General features: G+C 52.6%; 1 pseudogene; it reads right to left on the bottom strand.

The window, feature by feature from the left end:
* LOC115317793 lies at positions 1–10,028 on the bottom strand (annotated as a pseudogene).
* Between the last annotated feature and the right edge of the window lie 1,151 nt (positions 10,029–11,179).

The raw sequence follows: 11,179 nt of genomic DNA, 5'->3' as shown, positions 1-11,179 counted from the left end.
TTCGCAGCTTACAAAATGAGATATATTTTGGTACCTTCAGACGGGCTTTGTACTTGGTTGAAAAGATGTGCTTTTCTCTCAGGGGCAGGTAAGAGTCTTGCAGCGTTAGGGCAGCGAATTCCTTTTTTCTCCCGCTTCTCTACGTAGTGCTTTCTTGTCAACACCGTTGAGCAGTTTCTGTGCCGCTGTCTGTGTTTAGATGGCACCCTTGTTCAGAAGTTTTTGTCCTGCATAAACTTCAAACCGTGTCACGTCCTGGCAGGTACTGCTTGCATGGAACATCACAGTTTTCTCTGTCCTTGTTGGTGGAGTCTGGGTGGGGTCATTGATGCTGGACGCATATGCGACTGTTGCCGGTGCATTCTTGAAGTGTTGTTGTGTCCAGTACTTGGACGGACATTGGACGTCTTTTACAAAATCTTCCGATTGATGTGGCCCTGGCTCGGCATTTGGTTCGTCAAGGTTCTCCATGCTGCTGTTGCTGCTGCTGTCAGTTCTAAGGAGATTTTCCACATCTGAGCCAATTTGTAGCACAAACGGTGCCCTCGGAGTTTCAAACATGGAAGGAACTGCATCCTTCTTGAGGGAAGTCCTTTCACGTGGTGTGAGGACTTTCTCATTGTTGATCACATGCACATAGTTCCGCTAGCTGGATCTCTCTGAAATATGATAAATAAAACTGTCATGTGTGTGTGTTACAATCAGTCTTGTTCTTTACTTTATTACTCGAGTTACTCTATCTTAGAAACTTTTGGGGTAATTTGGTATATCTTACAAATACTTTTGTAATTCAGTGTTCAGTACTCTACCAATTTTTTTTCGCGTAACTTGTGCTTGCTTTTTAAATTACTGACAATTTGCTTCCACTTTTTTATTGGATCTGTGGGAAAGTCAGAAAAAAAGACGGACTTTAATTATATTAGCTAAGCACGCTGCGATTGCCTACATTTAGTGCCAAAATATTCTGTAACACTCATGCTTGTGTGGAAAAGTGCTACCCACAGATGTAGGTAACGCTGCCTTTTGGTAAGCAAATGTACGTTTCTGGCAGGCCTTGATATAAAAGAAACATCTATTCTGCCTGTTCATTCATAGATGTAAGAGAAAGTCTCAGATTATGGAGCAGGAGGTCCTGTAAGTGATTACTGTGATATCAAAGGTTAAAAAAACATTAAAAATAGTGAGGAACATCTTTTGTTATTCTAGGTAGATATAGAAAAAAAGGGGGAGGTGAGAAAACACATTTCCGGCTTTGACTGATGTAGGTTTTAGTTGTTTTGTGGTTAGTTTGACTAAATATACAAAACAAATTGTAAGTTGATAATCCATCTTGAGTTACGACTTGCTTTTTTTTTTGTACTCTATTCAAATATTTTTTTAGAGTGGAGCGTTCATTACATGACTATGTTCATATTTTAGCTGTAGTCAGTAAAATAGCTGATTTTTTAAAAAATAAATATGATGCTAGTGTGAGTCTTATTGTGCTTATTGTCACAAATGACGAGAGGAAACAAAAATAACTGGGGAAACTGAAATGTTTATTGGGACGAACTTGTGCCCAAAAAGAAAAGGAAGAAGAAAGATAACAACAGAGCGTCGCGGGCGTCGAAGGCGGCGAAGCAGCAGGATCGAACGCTGAGGCCAAACTGACTGCAGATCGCCACGCAGAGCCCCTTATTGTACACGTGTGGGGCTTCTGGAATAATCGGCGTAGAAGGTTCGGCGCGTAGAACATTCCGACCTCGAACAAGCAACATGGTTCTCGAATTTACCAGAACATTACGTTAGAGTCAACAAAAATGCGCCTCCGTGGCCAGGAATCGAACCATGGCTTTCCGCGTGGAAAACACGCGCGATAACCGTTAGGCCACAAGCGCGCTTTTTTTTTTTCAAAACAAAAGCAAGTTTATTTACATCATATTTACACGTTCACTCGCAAGAGGTCAGACCAGAGTTATACAGGGCAGAGCCGTTTATACTGAGAGAGTTTGGCCTTCTTAAGGAGATTTTGGCAGTCTGACAACCACAGCAGCGTAGTCTGACAACCGGGGGATGACTACTTCCGTCCGCCATATTGTGGATCTGACTCATAGGAATTCTACGCGATTTCACAGGAATGAACAAGACAAAGAAGTAACGCCATATTGTGTTATCGCGAAATCCGCTGGTTCTAGCGGCCAACAAGCTCCGCCCATCGGCCAAACTCTCTCAGTATAAACGGCTCTGATACAGGGAGTATGACCAAAGAAAAAAAGGCATGTTGCATTACAAACCGGCCAACCACTTGGGACGATTTCTTCCCCGCTTGTCGGACACGACAGCACCCCTCCGGACTCTTCTTCAGAAGTCTAGCACATGGGTGTGAGGTCCTTCATAGCAGCAAGCGTTCCAGAAACTGAAAGGGCTGCTCAGCTCAGCATTACAAACCGTTTGGTCAGGAGGAGAGAGAGAGAGAAAAAAAAACTTTTAATAAACAATTAGTTTGGCTCTTCCGAGGCGAGAGGAGCCCTCATTCCAGGGCCCCCGTAGCTGTCGCATGCGGCACGGGCCCGCGAGACCAGATTACGCTGGTCGTCCGGATCCCAGCTGGACAGCGCAGCTTCCCACTGCTCGGCGTTTGGGTTGGGAACTGGGGGGGCAGCCTGAATCTTAGGGCATGCCCACGTGATGTAATAAACTTTACTATTGGAGGCAAGCGCGGTACGCAAAGAAACTGCTCTTGACGGGTGGCTAGGCGCGCTTGATGGCCGAGAGCCCGTGTGCCTCGGCGACCTCGGCAGCCCGACGGACCACCTTTAATTGGGTGGCCGGGTCCGAGCTGCGCAGCGCAGCCTCCCACCGCTCCTCCGAGGGGAAAGGGGAAGGGGGGAAGGATGGGCATTCCCATAAAATGTGGGGGAGGGTGGCTCGTTGTTCACAGACGCTACAGTTGGGAGTATAAAGGGGTGGATAGATGTGGGAGAGGATTAGGGGACACGGGAAGGAGTGTGTTTGTTGCTGTCGCCACATGATGCTCTCTTCGCGGGAGAGGACAGGTGCCGCTCGAGGGTAAATACGGCGGGTTAAACGGAAGTGAGACGTAATGTCGTGAAAAGTCACTAAACTGTCGTGGGCCGAACGGATCTCGGCGGTCCGGAGCTGTGCCCCCTCCGCCCGGGTGGTGTATCCTCGGGCAGTGGAGTCGGTGCGAACTCGCGAATTTTGAAGCCGATGGGGTCATTCGCCGCGTTTACGGCCCCACAGAGTGGTGCTCCGGCATCGTCGTCGTTCCGAAGCAGTCTGGCGACTACCGAATATGCGTCGACCTGACCCGCCTCAATCAGGTCGTCCTACGAGAGCGACACATCCTCCCCTCCGTCGAGCACACTCTGGAACAACTTGGACAAGCCCAGGTCTTCTCCAGACTCGACGCAACGGCGAGCTTTCGTCAGGTGAAGCTTGCTGAAAGCTGCCAAGAACTGACTACATTCATCACCCCTTTCGGGCGGTTCTGCCTCCGACGCCTCCCCTTCGGCATATGCTCGGCGCCGGAATACTTCCAGTGACAGATGAGCCGCGTCCTGGAAGGCCTCGAGGGTGTGGTAAACATGATCGACGACATATTGATATTCGGCAGCACTCAGGCTGAGCACGACCGTCGCCTGAACAACGTCTTTCTGCGTCTCCAGGCAGCCGGGGTCAAGCTCAACCGCTCCAAGTGCGTCTTTTCGGCGCGTGAAGTTAAGTTCCTGGGCGTCGTGGTCAGCGACAGAGGCATCAGTCCCGCTCCGGAGAAGATCAAAGCGCTCGCAGATCTCGAGGCTCCCTCCGACGTCAGTGGAGTGCGACGACTGCTGGGGATGGCCAACCACTTGGGACAATTTCTTCCCCACTTGTCGGACACGACAGCACCCCTCCGGACTCTTCTTCAGAAGTCTAGCACATGGGTGTGAGGTCCTTCACAGCAGCAAGCGTTCCAGAAACTGAAAGGGCTGCTCAGCTCAAACGCCTGCATGGCCCGGTACGACCCTACCTACCCCACGACTGTGTCCGCTGACGCCAGCTCCTACGGCCTCGGATCAATTATCCTGCAGCAGCAACCTTCCGGAGACTATCGTGCAGTGGCGTTTGCAAGTCGCTCACTAACTCCGACGGAGTCCAGATACAGCCAGACCGAAAAGGAGGCACTTGCCGTGGCATGGGCAGTTGAACGATTCGAACAGTTTGTGAGGGGTGTCCAGTTCGACGTCCAGACTGATCGCAGGCCTCTAGTCACTTCTGGGCAACGCCGAGTTAGACCTCGTCCCTCCAAGAATTCAACGGCTGCGGATGAGGCTCCTTCGCTTCCAGTTCCAGGTACTCTACGTCCCTGGGAAGCTTATCGCCACCGCCGATACCCTCTCCCGGGCTCCAGCCACTACGCAGGTTGCCAGTCTGGAAGTCGACTCCCTCGATGTAGAGCGCTTCGTAAACAACATCGTGAGGGGATGGCAAGACCTCACTGCTCCGGGTCTTGAGCAACGGCGCAAACACCAGGAAGAATAGACGGAACCTGCATGGATCTGGCTCGTCTCTGCGAACGTGGGTGGCCGCGGCGAGCGTCGCAAGTTCCTGCCCATCTACGCTGCTTCTGGAGCACGAGGAACAACATCATAGTCTGCAAGGGGCTGTTGCTTTACAACAACCGGATCCTGGTTCCTGCGGTGCTCCGACGTGACATGCTGACCAGACTGCACGAGGGCCACCAGGGGATTGGCCGTTGCAAGGTACGGGCGCGCGAGTCCGTGTGGTGGCCGACACTGAACTCTGTACTGGAACAGCTGGTGGCCGGCTGTGAGACCTGCGCTCAGACACGGGTACAGCGCCACGAGCCGCTCATAAGTTCGCAGACTCCGAGCGGGCCCTGGTTTCGGGTGGGGGCTGATTTGTTTGAAGAAGGTGGACGTCACTACCTCCTCACGGTAGATTACTATTCGCGCTACCCGGAGGTATAATTACCCTGTCATCGACGTCTTCCTCGGCTGTTATTGCAGCAACGAAGAGCATTTTTGCACGCTTTGGCATTCCCACTGTCGTCGTCTCCGACAATGGGCCACAGCTCTCCTCAAGGGACGTCGCCTCTTTAGTTGCTTGTTACGGCTTCCATCACGTAACCAGCAGCCCCCGGTACCCGCAGGCCAACGGAGAGGCTGAACGCATGGTGCGGACAGTGAAGGACCTGCTGGCCAAGACGAAGGATCCCTACCTGGCCCTGCTCGTCTATCGCGACACCCCGGGAGTAAGTGGATGGAGCCCAGCGCAACTTTTGATGGGTAGACTGCAGACCACCGTGCCGAAGCTTGAGGAGGCCCTGATCCCTCGAACGCCTCCAAGGATGCTCTTCCACCAGCGAGACTCGTGTGCTCGACGCCGACAGGCGCAGGACTACAACAGGCGCCACGCCGCTCGTCCACTCCGTCCGCTGTCTCCGGGCGAAGATGTTTGGCTCGCAGATGTAACTGGAGCTGCGCGTGTCCTGAGGCCAGCAAGACAACCTCGCTCGTACGTTGTGCAGACGCCCACGGGCATACTTGAGCGGAACCGTCGTCATCTGGTTCTATTTACACCATCTCAGCCTGCAGTGGAGTCTGCTAGTTCGCCGGTCTCCGACACTCCAGCTGCATCGACCCTACCTCCAGTGCCTCGTCATGCTACTTCGCCGCCTCCGCAACCCCTACAACGGTCCACATGGGTCTCCGCGGTCTCTGGCGGAATCCCCAGTGCTGGGCACAGCGTCAGTGCCCTCGCCGCAGTCACCAGTGTGCCCTCAGCAACAGGGCAGAGTTTCTCGCTTCGGGCGACGCATCAAGACGCCCGAGAGACTTAATTTATGAAGACAACAAGTTTGTGTCTTTTCCCTGAAGGGGAGATGTAGAGGTCGCAAGTGGCGCCCCCTCACTCTTTTGCTCCTCCGTTGTTAGCTTATATTATCGGCGGCCTGAACAAAGTCACTTCACTTGCCGACTGGAACCCGATGCGTCTGCGTCTCACTCAACTCCGCGACAGTTTCCCCGGCGAGGAGCGAGGGTAACAGGCTTTCACGTCGGGGTCGGTACATCGGCGAAGCTGGACGTCGTGGTGACGGCGACCGGGACTCTCGGCGGTAGGCAGGCTCGGGGGACTGTGGTCGTCGCCGATACTCGTCGATCTCTCGAGGGCGTTCACCATAACGGGGCGCGGGTCGTTCGGGCGGAACCCGCGCAGCCTGAGTCGTCGGTATGGGCATCGGCGGTAGGTGTGGTCTGCTTCCCCGCAGTGGAAGCACAGAAGGCGTCGGTCGGGCGTTCGCCACACGTTGGTCTCCGGGGGTGCGCGGGGCGCCTGGCAGACGTACTGGACCTGGTCTGTGTGGCGTCGGTCGTGCTGCGGCGTAGGAGACTGACGTCGGGGCGGCGCGACATAGGCGCGAGGAGGAGGCGGTGGCCGTCGGGCCACTGTGGCGTAAGTTAGCGTCGGTTGTTCGGGGGCTGCTACGCTTTTGGGAGCCTCTGGCTGAATGGCCTCTGCACCTCTTCCCGCACGACCTCGGCGATGGAGAGCGAAGCTAGTCGGTCAGCGGCGGGTTGCAGCTTTCGGAGCTCCTCCCGCACGACGTCGCGAATGATCTCGCGATTGCCTGGGATGCTGGACGCAAGGTCGCCTCTAGATGGCCGAAGGGCAGCGAGGCCGGGTAGTCTCTGATAGTGACTGGCTCGGGCTTGCAAAGCACGCTCGATGTTCGTTGCCTCAATGACAAAATCTTGAACTGCTGTCGGATTGCTGCGGACCAGGCCGCCGAAGATGTCGCCTCTCACGCCCCGCATGAGGATTTGCAGCTTCTTTTCTTATGTGGCCCGAGGGTCGGCGCGGGCGCACAGGTGCAGGACGTCCTCCACGAAGCCGGTGATGGTCTCGTTGGGGCCTTGGGTTCTGGTTCGCAGTAGATCCTCGGCTCTCTCTCTCTCGGCGGTTGTGGTTGATAAATGTGGCCTTCAGCTCGCTCTTGAAAATGTCCCACGATGTAAAGAGGATTCTTGATTTTCGTACCACTGCTTGGCGTTTCCCTTGAGCGAAAAATAGACGTTGTGCGGGCGCTGCTCCTGTGTCCAGCCATTGTGGTGGGCAACGCTTTCGTACTGGTCGATCCAGTCTTCGACATCTTCGTACTGCTCGCCGTGGAACGGAGCAGCCGTCCGCGGTGCGATGGGCAGGTTAACGATGGTAAAAGCGGCCGGGGCCTGCGGCTGCTGGTTGTCCATCGCCGGCCTCGTTGGCTGCGTGGTCCTGGGTGGCAGAAGTCCGTGTTCTGGGTGTAGACCTTGGATGCGGCGACCTGATCGGGTCTCGATCTGGTCTTCGTCGAGTCCTCCAGAGCTTGGGTTCTGACTTGTACTGCGGGAACTTGGAGGGGTGCGCTGCACGGACATGCGGTACCCCGCACCTCCACCAAAAATGTCACGAATGACGAGGTGAAACAAAAATAACTGGGGAAACTGAAACGTTTATTGGGGCGAACTTGTGCCCAAAAAGAAAAGGAAGAAGAAAGATAACAGAGCGTCGCGGGCGTGGAAGGCGGCGAAGCAGCGGATCGAACGCTGAGGCGAAACTGACTGCGAACACCATGATGGCGCGTTTTTGACGCTGTCTGGTTGGTCCCATCAGCTAGTAGCGTCGGATGCGTCTGGACTGAAGGTGAAACGAAGCAGGGTGAGGGAAAGGAAGGCTGGGGAGGGGGGAGCGAGCGGACTGCTGGAGCGAGGGAAATGTTTCCTCCTTTCGTCTCCAGCTATCCTTCTTCTTCCTGATCGGAAGTGTTGCGTTCGCCAGAGGCGAACGCAACTCTTCCGAACGGCAAAAATTCGAACGCACCAAACGCCAAGCGCCGCAGCGTTGAACTGAACCGCGTTCGCTGTCGCTCGAACAAAAGAAAATCGCGTATAAATACAAAAAAAAAAAAAAAAAAAAAAAAAACGTGTGCACCGAATAACGCAAACTACGTAGAGAGACCGCCATCTAGCGGGAGGAGAACAAAATGCAAAACACATCAAAATTTGTTTTGTTTTCTTTTTCGAAAGAAAGAAACTCGTTTTCGGAAATATTGCTGTAGTTCCGATACGGATTAACGTACACCAATTTAACGTATACGGATTAACGTACACTTATTTTGATACCAATCAATTCCGTATTAAATTTTAGAGGCACTTGCGCAAACACAACTGCTTTCTAAAAATCGGTAGATTATGTAAAACGTCATTAAACCCAAAAGTGTCAAAACTACCGTTTTGAGTCGATTTCACGATTTAAAAATATATATTTGTACTAAATACTGAGAGATATGATCTGCGCCAATGAAACAATCAAGTATTAATCTTTTTATCGTAAAAGTTTCAAGCAAATACAAAGAGCGGTTCTCATGTAGGAATTTTTTGAAAACGTCAAAAATCTACATGTAATCTCTATGGCGCTTGGAGGTACTATGCCCTCTCAAGGCCCGTTCACACTCTTGCAACCGAGTACCACCGAGAGAGAAGAGACTTATTGAAACAAGGCGTGAAGTTGGGTTAGTTGGTTCATACTGCAAACTTGGAACGTCCATTGAACAGCCTACCGAAGGTCACCTTGGCTCGCTTGCCTACTGGCCTGAACCGCCGCCGAACCTCCCAGACTCGTTCGGCGGATCAGAAGAGCACGTCGTCCGGACCACCACCAAACCGCCAAGGCTTTCCCAGCCGCATGGTGAAGCCTCCAGACAGCACCCTTTGCCCAGGCACTTCTTACAGCTGGTAGAAGTGTCTTGGCAAACCCCGAGCCTTCAAGCAACGGTGCTTGCGATGTTGAGAAGACTGCGTCGTTCCCCCCTTGTATATATCATCTCATAATCATCATCACTAGACGTGGCACCGCGGGCCTCCATGGTACGGGCTGTCGCCTTTCCGTGGTGCCACGGCTCTCCTGAGCCAATAAAGATTACGATTACGATTGGAAACAGCGCGAAGAAAACAAGGGACAAGAACAAGAAGTGATCGAACTCAACGCTGACTGGCAACTGAAGTTTGTTCCTGCGAGGAACAGAAATAACAGAATGGGTGTGCCTCAAGGGGGTGGATTATTTGTTTTATCTATCTTGCATCTTGTATGTTTTCCGTTCTGTTCCTCGCAGGAATAAACTTATGTTTCCTGTCAGCGTTGTGTTCGTTCACTTCTCGTTCTTGTCCCTTGTTTTTTTTTTCGCGCTGTTTCCAATTTTGTCTGTTGAAGCCTCTTAAAATTTCTTAGGACGAGAGAACTCACTGGCAGTCTGGCGCCATCTATGCGGTGCCCCTGGAACTCCATTTCGCAAGAGTGAAGGTTTTGCGCCATTTCCGAGGTCAAATGTGCGTACAACCTACAAGGAAAGCTCGTTTATAACGTTGATAAAAGTTTTTCACGCCAAGAAAAAAAGGATAATGCACGAGAGGAATATAAAATATGCCGAACCGCCAAGTTTACACTGCTACCCGATAGATGGCGCCAGTGTGTCCTCTCGTTGCAAGAGAACCGGCTTCCAAGGCACCCGGTTCTAAGAGGTCGCAAGTGTGTGAACGGGCCTTTAACCTGTCGCCGACTATAAAACTGATAAGAGTGCGCAGTTGAGAGAGGGGCTACGGGATCTGCACATTCGCGTACCCTCGCAGCCCCCTTTCCACCCGCAGTTTTATTAGTTGCCTCTAGGAAAGGCAGCATGTATCGTAGGCCACGCGCTACGCTGTTTGCAATTCATTCGTACCCGATAGTATGTCGCACGTTCCGACCAGTCGCACGACTGGTCAGAAAGATGGACGAATGGTGACTTTCCAGATTCTCGGTGTGCAAAAGCCGGGTATTATGACCTTCAAGGTGCCCGGAGTGCAAAGCGTATGCCCTATCTTTATTTTGATACAAATGTTCACACGTCCAAGAACTGGCAATCTTGGAGGTGGCAATGTTCGATCGTGTCCACCCAGAATCTTTGAGGTCAAAGTTAGGCCATCCTTCCCACCCGTCGCGCGCATCTTGTCACGGGTATACCGCACACACCGCGACACTCTTAGCGCCAACAAACCATCGCCAGCTTTTTCCCCCTCTCAGTATTGAAGGACTGCCATCGAAACTACTAATGTGCTGGAAAGTGCTCCACTGGCGTAATAACCTGAACTGTGGATTTTGAAACCCGCCAGTACCCCTTCAAAGAAAATTGCGAGAAAAGCGCCGATGTTATGTTCGCGCTAACTGTGTCGTGCAGTACACATATCTCTGACACTTTACTACGTTATGTGACAAACATCTCCAGTGCAAGTACGTGCCTGGAACGCGTCTCCAACTCGTGTGTTTACCGCGTCCAAAACTTTGGTCCTTCGGTTTCCGCCCGGTGACGTCATAGAAGTGTCACGCTGTCGCCGGTAGCGATCCTGGCGATATTCCAGCAGCGGTGGTGCATGAAGCAGACGCCTGCTCTGCTGCAGGTCGCTCTCTGGTCCACGGAAGTTCGGGCAGCCAGAAGTTGAGACGCCATGACGACAGCGACATTCGGGTTCGCTCGTGCTTATCGCCAGCATTTCTACGCCCAACCGCCAGGATCGCGACATCCGACAGAATGACACGGATCCGGCTTTTGTGACGTCATTTGTTGCCACTCCGGAGCCCCTTTTGATGTGTGGGCAGGATAGGACGCTAAACACACCAGTCGGAGGCGCGTATCAGTCACCATTGTGCGAGAACGCGCTGTTTGCAAACAAATATACACTAAGTGTGGGCAAACGCGCAGTTCTCACACGAAGGTGTGGGCACTGCTCGTGCACAGGAACCAGGTTTGTAGAGCATTTAGGCATGCGCCCTGCCAATAGCCACGCCACCACAGCGGCGTGAAAGAGGCCCGTGTATTGGAGTGTACGTGCGTTCTTGCACAAACAAAATCACACGCATGGCTGAGCTCGGCTCGCACACCTGTGCCGTTGTTCGCGATCTTGACACTTGTGAGATGGAGCGTAAAGCAGTTCATTATAACCTCCGCAATGGTGCTCTGTTTACGCTTCCATTCGGCTTAAGTTAATGTTGTGAACGAGAGTTAACTGCCTGGAGAGCTAATCTTCATGCGCGCAAGTTCTTTTGATCCCCAGAAACTCCACACCTCTCCGATCTCGCAAAGACGGCGCTTGCTCCAGTT

The sequence above is a fragment of the Ixodes scapularis genome, unplaced genomic scaffold (assembly GCF_016920785.2).
Source record: "Ixodes scapularis isolate PalLabHiFi unplaced genomic scaffold, ASM1692078v2 PGA_scaffold6__148_contigs__length_123643588, whole genome shotgun sequence".
Classification (NCBI taxonomy): domain Eukaryota; kingdom Metazoa; phylum Arthropoda; class Arachnida; order Ixodida; family Ixodidae; genus Ixodes; species Ixodes scapularis.
The sequence above is the reverse complement of the archived record's forward strand: the minus strand, read 5'-3'. Positions and strand labels throughout refer to the sequence as shown.